Genomic DNA, 19,764 nt, shown 5'->3' on the forward strand with positions numbered 1-19,764 from the left:
GAGAAAAACACATTTAAAAGTACAAGCAAGAACCAGTCCTGGTACGATCACCCTGGAAAATACGACATTCAACGCTGCATTCAATCAGCTGCTTCTTAGTAGAAGTGTTGTATTTACTATTGTTTTTTGCACTCATGTATTGTTTGTAATTTGTTACATTTGATAAAGTGTGATTGACGATGTTTATGTTTACTTCAACCATAGAATAGTTGTTTGTTCTTTTCACCTTGTAGACTTATATTATGTATGTATGTAGACAGTTGATGTCATTAGAAGTACGTCAATGTGTCAGTATCATAGGTCAGTGTAGAATTATTATTGCCTTAACTAATACGTTGAGTTTCTAGCCGAACATTTTCCTAGATGCTTGATTGGACGTTCGGGTCATGTACCGCAGCCTGCGCATAGTCCTGATCCAATTGTAAATTCGTTTGATACCAAATACCGAACATTTTTGCTCAACTCAGAAATAATTGTTGTAGTGTGTGTGTATGTTTACTGGTGTTGTAATTGATTTTTTCTAATGGGGACTAGGGCGATTAGCGAACCACTCGTAAAGATAACACACCTTGGCAATACTTAATGGTGGTTTTAATGAAACTACTATTATCTATAAGGACAAAGGCTTCCACGACCGGAATCCATAGTAGAATGAAGATTCGGGCTATAGGGCCGTGGTGTAAGTGAACTATTCTTTTCAGACGTTTTGTCAGCTACAACGTGAACGTAGATAACTTCTTCGAGACTTCGAGATATAATCTACGTTCACATTGTCAACGCAGTACTACCACTGAGGATGTCAGCCGCAGTAGCTGACGAACCGTTTGGACAGAATAGTTCATTTACACCACGGCCCTATAGCCCGAATCTTCATTTTACTACTATTATCTATTTAGAAGATGTTGATTTATCTATTAAAGTTTACATGACGTTAACTTTTTCTTTCTTTTATGATCTTAATACCATGTCGAGATCTACTTTAAATAGTACTTCATGCCAGCAGCGATGACCAAAGTAATTTAATTAATTGTTATCGTAATGGGCTTCTAAAGATTATTATGTGTAGTAACGTAGTGGTAAGCTGTTGATATTTACTTTATTAGTGTTTCCACAATAGTACATTTTCCAACGATGTATATAGTTGCGGAGTTGTTATCGCAATTTCTCTGTACGTTGTCAATTCACCTTTCGGATTGCGACACCGTGCGATTCCCTGATGCATTTTGTTAACACCCTCAAAAACTTGTTACTTATTTCAGAAACATCCTATATTTCTACCATATATATCAAATGAAAATTTTATGAAAAAAAAATCCGATAAAACCTTATCCACAAACAAATTCTGCGTACACCAAGAGTCGGGCACTCCAAAGCCATTAAGTATTTTCATTATTAAGAAATATGAAACATAATACTATCAGCCAATAATCTTGTCATACCTCGTCATTTAAAATAGGTCCCGTTATTTTCTATTTATTACCTAATTTTTGATCCAAAGTTCCCTTGTTTTTGCTTATTGTAATCGTGTTGATCATTGTCAGAAAAAAAAAATGTAACAGTATTCGCATGTAACAAGACTCCCATGAAAAATAGGATCCCTACTAACTGAAAATATTAATCAGCTTAAGCAATTTGCTTTTAGTACTTCCTTCGCAAGAAAAATGGGCGAATATTTTACATAAATTATAATATATGAAGCTTCGTTACTTACTGTCTTTTTATCACGCTCTAGAATTTACAGTTTAGTAAGATTAGTAGGTAAACAAAAAAAAATAGCATTGCAAGAACACTTGATGGAAAAATGAAAAGCTCACAAAGTCGAAATTTGCTATAAATTCGCCACAATGATTCATAATAAATATTCTATGTAGACAGTTGATAATGTGTAAGCTGTTTTTTCATTTATAAATATGATATTAAAAAGCCTCAGAATACTCCTTCGCAGTAATCACATTTTTCATATTATCGTTTCGTGTTCGTATACAGAATTTGTGCGATAAACGGATATAGGACTTAAAAAGGCCTCTGCTGGTTTTTGCTTTTCAATTGCCACGAGAGAAAATGTATTTTTCTTCTTCTAAAGGTTTTCCATTTCGTTTTGTTCAGAAGCACATCATGAAAATAACCATAAGAAGCATAAGAACGCCTCGGGTTTCCTTTTAACCGTTATAAACTGTTCAAATAAAAGCTAATCCATTAGAATACCAGTTCGCATACACATATTACGTATATATTTGTATTACATAAAAATATACAGGCCATTACTGCATTTTTATAACATTAAACACTGTTAACAGTATATTCAGAGTTTCACGGAAATTCAATCATTTCATTTTCTGCGTCTACTTTCATTTGAAGTTAAAATACTGAGATTCAGTTTTCCTATATTGTTTGAGTACTCTTTTTAATGCCTCTTCATTTCCAACCTTTGATGTCCATGATATTTTCACCATCCGCCTACACATTTCACACATGTCATACTCTTCTAACTAGAAATGGGTTACGTACTACGTTTGGATCCTATACTCGGCGAATCCGGTACTTTTTTTTATGATCCAGTCGAGTACCGAATAATTGCGTTGCGTACTCAGTACTGCCGGGTAATTCTACCAGGGAGAAAAAGAAAAAAACAAATACCAGTAGTAATAATTTAATATGTATAACGAAAAACACCCCCTAATAAACATTGGTAATTGAGATTGTATTGAGGGCTTTGTCCTAATTTGTATTATTTATTGATTACTATACTAATTTATTTGTTATTTTCTAAGGGGTTGAGGTTTTTGAATTAGATTGAACGGGACTTAATTATTGGTTTGGGACGTTGGCAAGGGTAGTAATGGATAGGAAAGGTGGACGTCCAACCAGTCTTAGGACAGGCTTCATGGTGATGAACCTACCTAATGAAAATTGGTAATTGAGATTGTATTGAGGGCTTTGTCCTAATTTGTATTATTTATTGATTACTATACTAATTTATTTGTTATTTTCTAAGGGGTTGAACAGGTTTTTGAATTAGATTGAACGGGACTTAATTATTGGTTTGGGACGTTGGCAAGGGTAGTAATTAACAGGAAGTTCGCCAGAACGAAGACATAAGCCATTGACCGTAGTAGTTTTACCGGATACGCGGTTATCCGGTTTACGCTAAAATCACTGTCTGATGTATTTTTGCTTCTAACCTTTACTTTTTTACCGCGTCGAATGCCTATAATTATAGGCGAATGAAGAGGCATTAGAAAGAATAGAAGAACAGAGGATTTTATGGAAGTCAATATGAAATAGGCGAAATAGGTTGGTAGGACACCTTTTCAGGCACGAAGGTTTAGTCAGAGATATGTTAAAGGCAGAAATGGGAGTTAGGAGGGGTAGAGGTAGACCTAGATTAGATCAGAGCCCGGCAAACTTTAACTTCGTAGGAGCCGTTACCTGAGGTTATTTTGAGTAACTCCATACCCTTCAATGAGTACGAGAGAGTAAGCAGTAATGACCCATATGGCTTTCTCTTTTTCTTCTCCCTTCCACTCCCATATCAAGCCCCTTCATCCCGTAGACGAGCGAAGTCTCTTTCGCAACTTAAATAATTTTCGTTACTACGTTCGCAATACTATTAAGTTTGGCTTTAGAAGAGAGGACTCACCTACGAAATGGAAGGGATAAAAAAAGGAAAGAATCGTCTCACTCGCACGATCAATGAGGAGCTCCTTGGCTATACCTGAGGAGCACTCGGGAGTCAAAAGAGCCCAGTTTGTCCGGCTCTGGATTAGATTACTGTACGCAAATAGTTAAGGATATGGGTTTGTTGTAGTTTTAGGGAAATGCGAAGATTAACTCAGGATAGAAAAGAGTGGAGGTACGTGTTCAACTAATCTTAGGACTGACGACCTTACGATGATAAAGTCATCTTTTCAGACACACCGTGCATGTCATTACCATTTAATTCAGAACGTAACAGCCATTCTTTTTTATAATCCGAAGATATTGCAACAATCGAATGGTTGATCTTGTTTTTTTGTTGTTCACAATTGAGGTATAAAATACAGCCTTCTCAGATACTTCTGCAGAAATATCATATTTCATAAGCACCGTTACTTTTCGAAGTAGGTTTATGGCCCTGTTCCAGAAAATGCGCGTGGTTCTTCTCCGCTGTTTTATGAAAACTTGCTTGTGGTGGCTAAATTGAAATTTGTTTGAAATGTCGGTAAAGAAATCCCTTTATTTCAGCGCAATAAATTCGCTGTATTACATAAATGGAAGGCGTTCGCATATATTCGAAAAATGAGAAAAAACATTTACGTAGCAGAACGTTCAATAACTTAAACGTTATCTTATTGTTGGATTAAAATATTAATCTTGACAACTATTCGTAAGAAAGATATTTCTTGGAAGACTGATAATAACTCTTACCGCTTATCGTAAAGAAAAACGAGAAAGAACCTCAAAGTGGATAACCATAGAAGATAGGGACGGTCTTTGGAGAAAAATACAATTCACTTACTGAATGGTTTCATGTCTGCTATTCTGTTCTCTTATTTTTTGCAAGCAGCAAACAGTCTGAGATGCTTTTTGTAACAAACTCTCTGCTATTAAACCAACATCATATACCTTTTGTAGATGTAAAACAGAGTTTCTTATTGCATATACATATATACGATAAAAACCCTGGCAATTGTAAGTTTGAATAAATAACATAATGCTGTTAACCCTCTGTACTATAAATATTAGTGCAGTCATATTTTAGACCACAAAAACTGAAAACAAATTGTTGGAATATGTGAGTATCCCAACTTTTTAAAGAACGATTTAAATATCCCCAACACAAATATTTACAATAGATGCTGTCCTGATTCGTGTCTAATGGTCATCGTCGATTAGGTCGCGAGCCCTAAGACTGATTGAACGCGCACCCCCTTTTTACTATCCTGAGCTAATCTTCGCATTTTCCTAAAACTAGATTTAATCTAATCTAGGTTTACCTCTCTACCCCTTTTAACTTCTGCTTCTGCTTCTAATATCTTCTCTATCTAACCCTTCATTTTAACAATATTTTTCGAATTTCTAAGTTAAACGTTCGTTAGCACAGAAGTTACTTCTTTTTGTTGAAGGCGACTCGACCCTAAGCTATTGTCTGTTTTATATCTCTACTGCTCCTTCCATCTTGAGAGTTATTTAATTTTTATTTTAAAGTAACAAACAACATTACATTTTTTTACAATTCGATAACTTTAGGTGCCTATATTTCGATTATTAATTTTACTCAACACATACCTACTTACCTGATTTTAACCTTGTTTTAGGCCTATAACGGAAGCAAAAATTATCGTTTGTACGATATAAAACCAGATTTCTTTTGCACATACTCAAAAACAGATAACTTGTTTTAATTCATATGAATCAAAAATTTTCAATTATTGGATAAGATAAATGCTTTCATTGGCAACCTTGTCTAATTATGTATCCACTTGATTTTATTTCATTTAATAAAAAGTGAATCAAACGCCAATCGATCCAGCTTCAGAAACACTTCGCATACCTTACACAGTATTTAGCTTTCATATGATAACGTTCTAAATTTTTGTGCATTATAGAACTAATTCAAACTAATAAATTCATAATCGATATTATTCGTTGAGTCATTAACCAGCAGTATCTTATTATCGACTTCAAGAATAGATGCGGATATTAAATGCACATCAGATATTTCATACAAAAACGTAAGGATAAAACCTACTGTTGCGTCTTCAATTAATATTTGAATGTAGATATATTCAATTTTGTTCAATACTGTTCACAATTAGCTAAGGATGTGGGATGTTCTAGTTTTAGGAACCTTACCTTATGATAATGATGATGATGAGTATATATAATTTTAACCAAGAGATCGGACCAGGTAGGTCTCAAAATATCATGACTAAATGGAAAATCCAAGTCCGTAGCTACATTATTACTTTGGAAAGTATAGAGGATACTTGAGGGGTGCGTAGCGTCGGCGAAGGGGTAATTTTTGCACGATAGGCGTTGCCTATTTTGTGCCGATTTTATTTAAACAACGAAAAAGCAAATTTTTGGCAATTTCGACATTCGATCTACCAATTCAAATCTAACCAACAGTGAATTCAATCTTCAATCCCAATCAATTTAAATCAATCAACAAGTATTCAATTAGTAACCAACAATATTCAACCATAATATTTAAAACTAGAATCATACTAAAATTATAAAGTGAGAAATTATTTATTCCTGTGTAATTGATTTAACACAATTCTAATGATACGATATAAGTATTTTGAGGTTACGAACCTACCTGCTGCAATACAACAAAGTTGCAATAATGTGTTTGCAACGTTTTCTTAAATCGGCTTTGCACGTACAAGTCATTGATATGATATTGCTTAAATCACCCAGAATCACCTCACCAATTACTTATATAACGTGAATCACTTTTTAAATCCGAAGTTTGTAAAAAGCAAGCAGTAAACTTGACGGAATTTGAAGGCTAGCTTCCGGATTTGTTATTTCCGAATTTTATAATGTGATTGGCATTAAAAACACGCTCACCTTCAACGAAATTGCACGGTACACTATAGGAACAACGATAAATTTTCCCTAATCGGCGCCATGTTTTTAGGCTCCTCCCATGTGATGGATCCCAATAGGTAATATTTATTTAGAATATCATGGCATAATGTCATAAGAAAATTGTATTACTAATTACTGTATGGACAATTGCTGGTATTTAAATATTTCATAACACAAATTAGATAATACTTTATTCATTAGTAAACTTTGACGGTATGTTGCATATGGTTGTTGTACAATTGAAGTATTTCCTATAAAGATATTTGGAGAGGATTTGTTAATAATATCGTGGAGTATCCGTTCTCTTGTACGATAAAAACTCCATATATGAGAAAACTTTCTCCCATTACTTCCCGTCCTCAGAAACTCCCTATTCAATTTCCTCGTGTGACTTTGTTTTGTAATACTTGGAATTCACTTGGTAAATTCAGTGTTTTCATTTACAGCTCTCCATTTTCAATTCATGAGAATTTTTAGAAGCAATTCCTTTTGAGATATTAAAAACGAAATACATACGATACAATCTCTTAGCATTTCCAGATAATTCCAATTCCCTGTTTATCCACCGCGCTCCTAATGTCTATTGTACCATTCGGAGGCGCCCTTTATCTCCAACACGGTTTTTTATTAGCTTTTTTTAAGTATTTCATTTCAAGTGCTTTGCGTATTCTCGTTTTTAAAATTGGAAATTTCCTAAACACCATATGGAATATTTTCTAAATTTAGTTTTATCAGAACTTTTTTATTTTGAAGTATCTACTTACATAGCATTTTGTGATGTTTTTTTCATATAAACAATTAGCGGTATCCGTGCTATAAAAGAATGGATCGAAAGTGCTGTTATCATCATTTTCATGTTTATGCTGTATTATACTTTCGGTAGATATAAAATGTAAAAGTTAATGTAATAACGTATGCACGTTATCTAAATGGAACCTTTGCTCAAAAGCACTGGGCTAATAAAGTTTGTTTAGAAACGAATATTGATTTACTCAATATCATAGTAAATAAATCCGCACGTGTTTATTGAAAAAAAAATTGACAAGATCGTCCAGATACTGGCTTGCGATTTAGAAATAATAGACCTTCAGTTTTGAAATTCATTTTCTTTCATTTACAATATGTTTATTATAGATGTGCGGATAAGCAAGAAATAATCTAATTATTAAAAATAAAATTACGTTAAAGAAATTATTTGGCTGAAGATTCACAATATGATTTATTAATGAGCATAAATTTGGTTTACGTGTCTATCACGAATACAAGATTGTTTCCGAAATACTTAGTAAGTTTGCAGGAGGTGATAGGGTGCTATAAAACAAGAAAACTAAGTTAATGTTTGATGACCCGAAAAATCCCCATTTTCGAGAAAAACGTATTTGAAAGTAGATACAAAGACCTGTCCAGCCTTGGTATCTCATACAGAGAACTACGGCATTGCAAGTACTTTTTGACGATAAAGTCATTGAATACGTATAAATAACTGCTATTTTCAACAATAATCCCTATTTTTCAGTGTATTTACAAAAATAAAACTGAATCATCATCATTATAAGATCGTCAGTCCTAAGACTGGTTGGACATTCGCCTTTTGCAATCTTCGCATTTCACTAAAACTAGAACAACCCATATCCTTCACTATTTGCGAACAGTAGGTAATCTAATCTAGATTTACCTCTACTCCTCTTAACTCCTATTTCTGCCTCTAATACGTCTCTGACTAGACATTCATGCATGGGAAGGTGTCCTACTAACCTAACTCGCCTTTTTCATATTGGCTTCTATCTGTCCATCCTCTGTTCTCCTATTCTTTTAGATACCTCTTCATTTCTAACCTTCCCTATACACGATATCCTCATCATTCGCCTGTAACATCACATTTCGAACACTTCCAACCTTTTCTTTTCCGCCGCGCACACCGTTCATGTTTCGCACCCGTACAACGCCGCGCTCCAAACATACACTTTATACAATCTGTTTCGAATTTCTAAATTAACCGTTCGCGGGCATAGAAATAACTTCTTTTTATTGAAGGCGACTCGACCCTGCACTATACCTACTCTGTTTTATATCCCTACTACTCCTTCCGTCCTGACTTATCTGACTTCCTAGATATCTAAAATCAGCCACTTCTAATTTTTCATCTCCTATCTTTATATTCGCTCTTTCTCTACTTTTTCTTTCCTTGCATACCAGTATCTTAGTTTTACTTTTATTTATTTTCAAACACTACTGATCTGTCAGTACCGCTTCAGTTTTATTTAAAGCTATCTCTAACTATTAAAAAAAATAGTTTAACTTTTATTTATTTTCGTACAATAGTGTTTGATCAACACCTATTCCATTTTAGTTGATAGTTTTAACTAACTCTTCCTAAAACTGAATAACAACCAAAACATGCTTCCAAATGGTAATTACTGTATGACGTACAGACAAATTAGAATGCTTTGTGTACCTATTTCGCTTAGTTATTAATCACGCCTTGATCTAATGTACTTGTTAAAATTATAGCGGTTTTATCACCTGAACTTATTCGCCATTTGCTTACTAGAGTATGAATGGAAGTTAAAAATAGACAAAGAACTGCTCTTAATTAAAAGTTGATGACGTGATGATATGTTCCATTACTTTTTCATCACCACAGGATGATTTATTTTGTTCATCCATTAGAGGTATATTCATCTGATATAATAATTTTTCATGTGGTACTTTTATAATTGAAACATTTCATTTAATGGTTGTTTATAGTTTAGGTTTTTCTCATAATGATTACTCTTATTTCATAGTACATATAAATTAATGCGATAACAAAAAAACCTTTATAAATTTAAAAATTATTATTGTTGCTACTATGACAGTTTCTCCACACCGTGGCTTCGTTAAATGGATGAATCAAGTCTATTGTTTATCACAATTACAACAAAATAATTCGAGTAATTCGATGTGGCGATGGATAATAAAAACATTTTGAAACTTAAAAAAATATTTTCGCTTATTACATTAATTTAATAGGAATAGTGTTTCAGCATGTGCTAATAATATTACTTTTGATATCTGAGATCAAAACAAATCATTCTATACATATATGTGTAGGAACATATACTTCACGAAACTTCTGAAGGTACGAAACGGCCTGTGCGTTGTAATTTTATGGCAGCTTTATAAATTAATATTTTCCATAAAACTATAGGTTTATTATGAGATACAGAGTAGGTTCATATAAAATTTATGATGCACAATACACTGTTCACGTATAGTTAACCAATTTTAAGTTGTCATACGTACTAGGGTCAATTGAAAAGTCCCCGGCCTGACACATACATGGCGGCACCAGAACTAAATCCATATGATTTTCAGTTAGTCCTAACCTTCAAAAGACGCCTCTATAAATTTGACGGCTGTCGGATCATTAGTTTGTGAATTATAGCATTTTTAGTGAAGCAACTTTTGTTATTGTGAAAAAAATGGATAAAAAAGAGAATTTCGCGTGTTGATAAAATATTGCTTTTTGAAGGGGAAAAATACAGTTGAAGCAAAAACTTGGCTTGATAACGAATTTCCGGACACTGCCCCAGGAAAATCAACCATCAAGGATTGGTATGCTAAGTTTAGACGTGGTGAAATGAGCACCGAAAACGGTGAACGCAGTGGACGCCCAAAAGAGGCTGTTACGCACGAAAACATTAAAAAAATTCGCAAAATGATTTTGAATGACCGTAAATTGAATTTGAATGAAATAGAAGACACTCTACAGATATCAACGGAACGTATACATCACATCATTCACGAATATTTGGGTATGAGAAAGCTCTGTGCAAAGTGGGTGCCGCGCGAGCTCACTTTTGACCAAAAACAACGACGAGTTGATGATTCAGAGCAGTGTTTGAAGATGATCACGCGTAATAAACCCGAGTTTTTGCGTCGATATGTGACAATGGATTAAACATGGCTCCATCATTTCACTCCGAAGTCCAATCGACAGTCATCGGAGTGGACTGCACACGATGAACCCGCTCCAAAGCGTGCAAAAACGCAACAGTCGGCTGGCAAGGTTATGGCGTCTGTATTTTGGGATGCGCGTGGAATAATTTTCATTGACTACCTTGAAAAAGGAAGGACCATCAACAGCGACTATTACATAGCGTTATTGGACCGTTTGAAGGACGAAATCGCCGAGAAACGACCGCATTTGCAGAAAAAGAAAGTCCTGCTTCACCAAGACAATGCACCGTCTCACAAGTCAGTGAAAACAATGGCAAAAATTCATGAATTGGGCTTCGCATTGCTTCCGCATCCACCGTATTCTCCAGATCTGGCCCCCAGCGACTACTTCCTGTTCTCAGATCTCAAAAGAATGCTCGTTGGGAAAAAATTTTCGTCGAATGAAGAGGTGATCGCCGAAACTGAGGCCTATTTTGAAGCAAAGGACAAATCGTACTATAAAAATGGTATCGAAAAGTTGGAGGATCGCTATAATCAGTGTATCACCCTTGAAGGGAATTATGTTGAATAAAAAAAACGAATTTTGCCGGAAAAATATGTTTTACTATTTTAGGCCGCGGACTTTTCAATTGACCTGTTATATATAAAAAAGCTTGTTAACATTATACGCCGTTTTTGTACCATATGATGGAATCTAATATAATAAACAAATTTTATATCACTGTTGAGTAACTACGTAAGTAAAGCAAAATAACAGGATTGTAATATGAATTGCAGTTTGCTATTAAAATTTAAACCGAAATGTTCTACACTTGCTCCCATACACACAAAAAACTACTTTAGACTATTTTAGATGTTCGGTGTGGTAATCGAAAAAAACCCTGGGAAAAAAGCCCCGGAAGAAAAGCCCCTTAAAAAATCACCGAGAAGAAGCAGCCCCCAGAAAAATGTCTATTTATTTATTCATTTTTTTTATTATTTAGTTTTCTAATAATTTTTATAAATTTAATATTCATAAATATTACCACTGATAATGAAATAAACGTACAGAATGTTCGTAATACAATTTAATAGAAATAAGAATAGATCGAGTAGATAATTAGCTACAACGTTTATCATCTGTTGTTTTAAATTATAATATTAGTAGAAAATTAACTTTTATTTGTGAATTATTGATCTTCTTCGAGGTAATTTATAAATACTTCTTGGGAAGTCAACTCCAACATAATATTATCGTTACACGTATTAGGAAAAATAAAACAAATGAAGTAGATAATTAACTAGAACTGATGCTGTCTATTCAACATTATCATCATCAAGGAAGGCAATAACTGGAAGGGTTGATTTTTTGAATCGTTTGATAACATTTCGAATAAATTTTTGGTTATTTCTTTTCCAAAGAAGCATTTTTTTCGGGGGCTATTTGTAGTACATATAAACTGAAAGAAAAATAAAATTAGGCGAATATGCAAGAATTAGTAACTGTTAGAATTGACAAATCTTACAGACGTCGGTGACCATCAAAAACTTAAATGCAGTGGCAGAGGGTGATGACTAAGTTGATCAGAGATCATTCATAAAATACGTCACGTAAAAATCAAATATTTTTGACCTGTGTCTGTCTCTTTGTCACACTTCATAATATTTGTTTCAACCCCCTTGAAACAAAAAGGAATGAAAAACGCGTGAGTTGAGTAACCAATCGTTTCGCATTTTTCAATGAACATAGAACTTTGGGACCTGTCTTTGTATATGGTACTTTTATGTACTTGTGACCCATGCACTACTTCCGAAGTGTTATTAATAATTACCTACATATGCAGATTTTATTCTATCTTATTTTTATTCAGTATAATATTTATTTATGATTTTACAGAAGTTTCTCTCATACTGAATGAAAATGTAGTTGTATCAGTTCGATTTTAATGGTAATAATCCCGCAAAAGAATAATCAATTAATGCTGTATCTATAAAATAAAAATCCAACTTGACGATTTAAAAATTATCTCGAAAAACGAAATAAACAACTAAACAAACTTTAGCCCTTTATTATGTCAATACGGATTTTGATATAAATATTGATTAGGAAACCTAATTTAGTTTTAACCTTGAGGCCCTTACTAATGTAGCCGTGCCATTGTTTTTGACAAATTTTATTGAATTGTATAAAAAATTGTGGTTACACGCGAATTATATTAAAACTATCAGGAAATAATGGATAAAAAGGCGACGAAAATGCTAACAATAAATGAGGAACCCTAGCAAATAACTAGTTTGTCTTTTAAAATCGAAGTAGCTTTATCTTACCAATGTCCTTAAATTTTACTACATTTTATGCACCAATAAGGGGTTACTTTTATTAATTCCCATTTTGGTTTTAGACGTGCAAAAGGTCCATGGATTGAGAGGGATAGCATGAGTAGCAGCATACAAACAGAAAACACTTTTATTACAAGTAAACTACAAGAAACCTATGAAAGAGCGTCACTGGGGTAAGTTACTTGAATTTTTAAATCATTGTAATAAGTCATATACAAGATTATTTAAGGTATCGATTTAAGTCTTGTATTAGTTGTAATGGAAAGATCAACCCTTAGAAAATGCTGAGTATTTGTCATGCACTTCGCCATTCCTTACATTTGATGTTTTACAAAAAAAAAAAGGTATCCTTCTCGACTTCAATCTGCTTACGAACTCAGCATTTTCGATACAAAGATCTAAAGCTCAAACTTAATGTGCTTACCGCACTGTGAAATGAAAGCGTGTACCTACCTTTTAGGGAAAAATATGACAATTTTAAATTTCGATTGAGTATATACCTAGATTAAATTTAATCATTAAATAATAAAACGCGTTCTATATATTTTTTCGAAAACTATGAAATTTTAAGCAAATATTATTAAAATATTTTCAAAAAATACTTTAACTATTCTAACAATAAATAACTAACGTTAAATAAAAATTATGAAAACATAAACACATACGTATAAAGTATATTACAAGCACGAAGTCAGGTAAAAACAGTTTTTTATTTATTCAATAAATATTTATGTGAAATAAGAATATCGTGATAATTTCAATTGAAAAAACTAAGACCAAGGAATAAAACTAAAAACATTTGATCAAACCCTGTTTTTGCTTAACTTTAAATTCGAAGGCATTTGAAAAAGTTATAAAATTTTTTGAGGGTTAATACTACCACAGAAAGCACAAGAGAATTTAGTAAAGATTTACTCACATTTATTTTAGCTAAAATTGAAATAAATGCACGAATAAATGTCTGGATGCCGCACTTTCCCTCGGGATGATTCCGACGCGATATGGAAAACGAACCGACGCTTACTGTAGCGTCGCGAAGTTAGAAGGTTTATTATAAGGAACGGTATTGCTGTACCGGCGCACATTCAACTTCATCTCGCGCTTATATATAAATTAAAAAATATATATTTTACAATAATTAACAATGCACAGAGCACTGAAGAGGATTTAAGTTCATATTTCAATAATGCCCTTTTTACGATTTTCATTGGAAGTTGAAACTTTTAGCTTACTGTTATTGTAATTGTTTTGTATTCTATTGTGTACCATTTCAAGAATTGTGGGCTTTCGGATTATCATTAATGAAAGCTTAAAGGCGGCTGTAAATACATATCTTGAATATTTCTTAATGGAAATAAAAAAAAACTTTTCCTGAGAATTTGCGACTGAAGTTTAAAAAAAAAACAGATCCTTTAATTAAATAAATTTTAAATAGTAGCATTAGAGATGTGTCCAAAGAATTTATTCTTTTATTTAAGACTAATATTCTATTTCATTCAAATGGCATAGATAATAGAAAACGATTATATATTTCTTATAAATAACGCTACTTTTTGTGTTATAAATGTTGCTAAAGAATGAAAAATATTTGTAGGTATGTCCCATAATAATACAGCATATCAAACTTACGATCAGCTACCATTTCTAAAACTTTCATATACATATGTGTCATCTTTTAAATGGTATAATTCTGTAGACCGTCTATACAATGCCAAACGCTGGTATGTTTAAAGCTCTTGTATATTATGCAGTTTTTTTTTAATTCACATCGTTTCTTCGAACATGAGTACGTATTAAATAATAGTATGACAATATATAATATGCTTCAACGTATTAGAAGCTACTTGTAGCGAAACAATTGCAGTGAAAGCTAATCAACTCGTTGAAACAAAACTTACAGTCACTTATTTTGGAAAATTCCAGTATAATAAGTGTTACCTATACAGGTAGACTATGTAGTTAACAGGGGATATGTACGGAAAATCCCGTACATGACGATTTTCGTATGAAATTTTTTACAATTTCTTTTAATTTTTGACATAAAATGTTTAGTAAAATGGCACAATTTTCTGGAGTTAAAATAAAATTCGCCACACTTTAAGGTGCGTTTACGGGAAAATTGTAAGAGTATGCGATGTAACATAAAGTTCTTCGAATATATAATTTTATGAGAAACACTTTCGTACCAATGGCATTTTTCCAATAGAGCCACTGTTAATGGGATCAACAGGAATAAACATCGTCATCAAATACATGTAGAGGAGGCATTTAATTATTTTGGGATTGTTTTTTGCACGATAACTGTAGAAATCATTTTAGGGGCTATTTTATTAAGTATATAGTTTTTGACAAATAAGTAAAGGGTTTCGCGGCCAGTAGGTGAACTGATGCTGTTCTGATTCGGATCTAAGGCCGAGCACGCACTGCTGTTTTTTAGTTGCCGCGACTAAAAAGTCGCGGTCGCAGGAAGTGAAAACGATAAGCGCACTTGCGACCAAATATTGTAGCATTGTTTTTGCGAATAAAAGCTAATAATACTAAAAGTAAGCAGAAGAAACAACACTGGTTCCATCCTAAAATGATTCAGACATTAGTAAAAGGACAATTTTCTTTTTTGGAATATCGTTTTTTTCTCCATCCAAAACGTTATCTGACATTTCTTCTTCCTTTGCACTAGAGAATTAGTAATCTGACATGTTTGATAACAACAATGTATTCATTAACTATGAACAGAACAACGGACGAATATCAGCGAGTTGCTACGGTTTAGTCGCAAGTGCGCGCAAGTTCATTGCTGTCCTTACGATTGATTTTACATCCGCCACAATCGTGCCGCAAGAAAATACGAACAGTTGCCATTTTTATATCGCAACGATTATTTAGTCACTTATGGGCACACTTGCATTTACTAGCTTGTGTTACAGTTTTACGACTAAAATATCGTAATGCGCGCTGGGCCTAAAGGCTGTCTTGTGTTGTCTCAGTCCGCATCCAGCATAGGAGATGGAAGAATCTCTAAAGAAGTTCGCCACTCATGCTAACGAAACGTTAGGAAGCAACTTCAACACACGATGACCTTTAGACCCAAATCAGAGCAATATATGGCTATTTGTCCTAAAGAACTCAGTCACTATACTATTCATCATCATAAGGTCGTCAGCCCTAAGATTGATTGGGCACGCACCTCCACTCCTTTCTATCCTGCGCTAATCTTCGCATTTCCGTAAAACTACAACATTCTACATCCTTAAATGTTTGCAAGCAGTAATCTAATCTAGGTCTACCTACTCCTCTTAACTTGTGTTTCTAACATTCCACGCTCCGACTCGTGGAATATTGCACCTTCCCCTATTGCACTTATTGTTGACATCCCCCGAGGTAGTCCCCGCCCGGATATCCGTTTACGTCTGAAGCGCTTTACCCCAGAGGACGCCATCGTTTGAGTTTAGTTTGTTTTTCTTGGGAAATCGTAATGTGGAGGTTTCCCGTTGCCTTTCACATTGCAGCATTATGCATCAAAGTGCCATACCGATCCTCGTGATCTCTACCACCCTGAGTACTGAAAGAGCAGCTCCCCTCTTTCATCGCAAACCGATCCATTCACTTTAGTTTGTACAAGAACTTCGTCAAGATTCAGGTCCCGTTGGATCGAAAAAATATGGAACGCTTCACGATTTTGCGTATCATCCTTGCGAATAGTATTGTTAGCATAAAAAATAACCGCTTAGCTTCAATTTCAAAACGAATATTCATCATGGAAATTACTTCTGCGTTGACATCATTTTCTTGCTATAATAACGTCATAGACTATGAGAAACTACGGGCTAAGGCTTTTATTATGTTTCTAGTATAGGTATATGCACCATTTCCAAAAAGACGTAATACTTTATTTGGTAAAATATACTAGCTAAAACACGCTATCGCTTACATCTAGGTACTAATAAATGTGTGAAGGTTAACATATGTAAATAAGCAATACGTGTATAAAATGTTTTTAAAATGTATATAATTTTCTTGATATACTTAATTTTGCGGCAATGCACTATAAATAAGCGTAATACTTTAATCTGTACGCTCCACATTCTATACGCCCTCCTGTTTACGAATAACGCTTTTGATGTTAAATTTTAAATTGCGATTTCAACGTGTTGAAATTTCCGGCATTACCTGTTCGCAGGAAATCAACAAGAAAATTATTCACATATAAAATTTATTGTACCGAAATTATTCATTTAAAGTGAAATGTCTTTTCGGTAACACGCACGTTTGTACATCGTAAACCTAGGCCTACAACGCAAATAAATTTTCCGGAAAAACATGAACAGTTCGATATTTATAAAATGACCTTAGTGTTTTATGTTTAAGTTAATCTTCGCATTTTTCGAAAACTAGAGCAAACTGCTTCTCTATCTATGTATCTATTTACGAACAGCAGTTTAGTTTGGGTTTAATTTGCTCCTCTTTACTCCTGTGTCTGCATCTAATACATCTCTAAGTAGCCTTTCATGTCCCACCAACCTATCTCGTCTATTTCTTACTGATTCCATAACGCCCCTTGTTTTCTTACTTTATCCTTAATACTTCCTCATTTCTGACCTTTTCTACTTACGATGTTTAGCATCCTCCCATAACACCACAACTTAATCGTTTTCAACTTATTTTTTCCGCAGCGCTTTTCGTCCACATTTCACATCCACACAAATCCATGTTCCAAACAGATACACATTTAAAAAAATGATTACTTTTTATTGTTTAAAGGACAAAATGTTTTAATGTAACTTGACTTTTACAAGTATTTATAGCTAACCAATTTTTTACACATACTGTAAAAAAATAAACAAACTTCAACTTCATTTTGCATCTTGCAAATATCTATTTACACTAGTAATGTGTTTTAAATACATTCTTTACTTTATAAAACACCTAGCACCTTACCAAACTTAAATAGCTTTATAGAATTTGGAGTCTGTTAAGTAAAATTTTCTTCAGACTAAATGGTAGCAATTTTATATATTTGTGATACATATATTTCGTAGATAATAAAACAGTCTATCTAATGATGAGTAATCAACAAAAACATTTTAATGTCTGTCGATAACAATCACGAAATTTTGAAAATAATAGATTCCATCCACTTAGTTTGTAATTCATTCGGATAATCACAAGCTTTAAACCGTTAATGATTTCCTATTCTGTAATAGCAGATGTTTAATTTTTCGCTAAATTTAATTCAGTGGAAAACAAGAGAAGCAATGAAATCCTAAAGCACCATAATATATTCTACAGACCCTACATTTGGCAAATGAGTTTATCGAATAGCTACGATTGAATGAAATATATATGTACATACGTACGGCAATCAATGAGAGCAAGGTATCGAAATCTTTCTCTGGTTCCAATATTTCTAACAATCATGATAAGATGAGTCAATTGTTAACATATCTATACACATTCGTATACTTGAGCTCAATGATAAGATTATCAATTGCCTTATAGATTTTAAATATTTTGAGCGATTCCAAATTTCTACCACATTCCCTAGATAAAAATGTTCAGTCTCTCAGAGTCTTTGAAAGCGATACTCGAGTCTCTATCTCTCATCTAATCTCTCTGGTGTCGCTGAGAGAGACTGTCAAAAAAACTGTTTAACGACTCTGAACGAGAGACTCGAATCTCTGGAGACTCGAATCTCTCAATAAGTGGTATCTCGATAGACATGGTTAAAATTTTCTAAGTTCAACATATTTCAGAGATCCCTGTCTTTCTACGAGAAACTCGAGTCTCTCAATTTTTTAGTTTTATTCATTCAGTCTCTCTGTGAGAGACTCGAATCTCTGAATTAACAATTTTATCGTTCGAGTCTCTCATACAGAGACTGTGAAAGATCCATAAAAACACCTAGGCAATAACTGAGAGACTGTGAAAGACTGTGAGAGATGCTCTCAGAGACGCTGAAAGACTCTGAGAAACTGGAGAGATACTGAAAATTTTTGTCTAGGATTACATCGTTTACATTGATCTAATTTGAAATAAAAATTGAATAATGAAGCCGTACTTTCGATGAAAGTACTTAGCAGTGCATCAAATACCAAATAAAACTAAACCAGCGACTGATGTTTTTTAGAGCGAATATGAAGAACCGCATCAGATAGAATGCCGAGCAATCAAAGCTGTCGTTGCGCTGGTTAACAGAGAGATTAATATCTACATAACCACAGGCGGCACAGTAAATCAGTAGAGATTTGCCACTAACAGTGTGTTCATTAATGTTTAACAAAATCCTTTTTAATTAAGGATATCGACTTATCAAACTGAACTCGTACCGTAACTACATCTACGTGATAAAACAAACATATCTAACAGACTGCGGATTGGAAGGGATATTATAGAGCAGGGATGGCGAACCAATGGCACGCGTGCCACAAGTGGCACGTTTGAAAATTTGGATGGCACGCACACAAACAAAATTATTTTTTTATCTTTTTTGATAGAAATGAATTACAAATTATTACTCTACTTTATATCAGCACGAGCACTAAATAAAAGAAAATTTCAAGAATTGTTAAACGAAGTAAACTCTTCGTACAATATTCATACAATAATGTACGCTGGTTAAGCCGCGGAAATATTTAGCAAAGATTTGTAGATTGTTTGGAGGAAATAAGATTATTTCTAAATAATGAGAACATTATTGACCAATACAATCAATTATTGGATGTAGAATGGCTAGCAAAGTTATATTTTTTCACTGATTTATGCTCTCACTTAAATGAATTAAATATAAAACTACAAGGTGTTAATAAAACAGTCATTATAATGTTTGACTTAGTCAAAGCGTTCGAAGTCAAGTTACAGATTTTCAATCCTGATATTCTTTCAAATTCATATAAGTAAATATTTTCCGAATACAAAAATTTTTTTTTT

At 33.5% G+C, this 19,764-nt stretch overlaps 1 protein-coding gene and 1 long non-coding RNA gene across 2 annotated transcripts in view; one reads left to right on the top strand and one right to left on the bottom strand.

Moving 5' to 3' along the window:
* Positions 1-13,848, bottom strand: part of LOC108742015 (neuropeptide F receptor) — a 59,304-nt gene extending 45,456 nt beyond the window's left edge. The window contains exon 1 of the mRNA XM_018477018.2: positions 13,760-13,848. The gene's annotated coding sequence lies outside the window, so the exon portion shown is untranslated. The remainder of the gene's footprint in view (positions 1-13,759) is intronic.
* The window catches only part of LOC108742021, a 57,043-nt gene that overhangs the window by 3,140 nt on the left and 34,139 nt on the right, over positions 1-19,764 (top strand). Inside the window, exon 2 of the long non-coding RNA XR_001938607.2 lies at positions 12,903-13,013. This is a non-coding gene — a long non-coding RNA (uncharacterized LOC108742021). The remainder of the gene's footprint in view (positions 1-12,902; positions 13,014-19,764) is intronic.

This window comes from Agrilus planipennis, unplaced genomic scaffold (assembly GCF_000699045.2).
Source record: "Agrilus planipennis isolate EAB-ADULT unplaced genomic scaffold, Apla_2.0 scaffold303, whole genome shotgun sequence".
NCBI classification, from domain to species: domain Eukaryota; kingdom Metazoa; phylum Arthropoda; class Insecta; order Coleoptera; family Buprestidae; genus Agrilus; species Agrilus planipennis.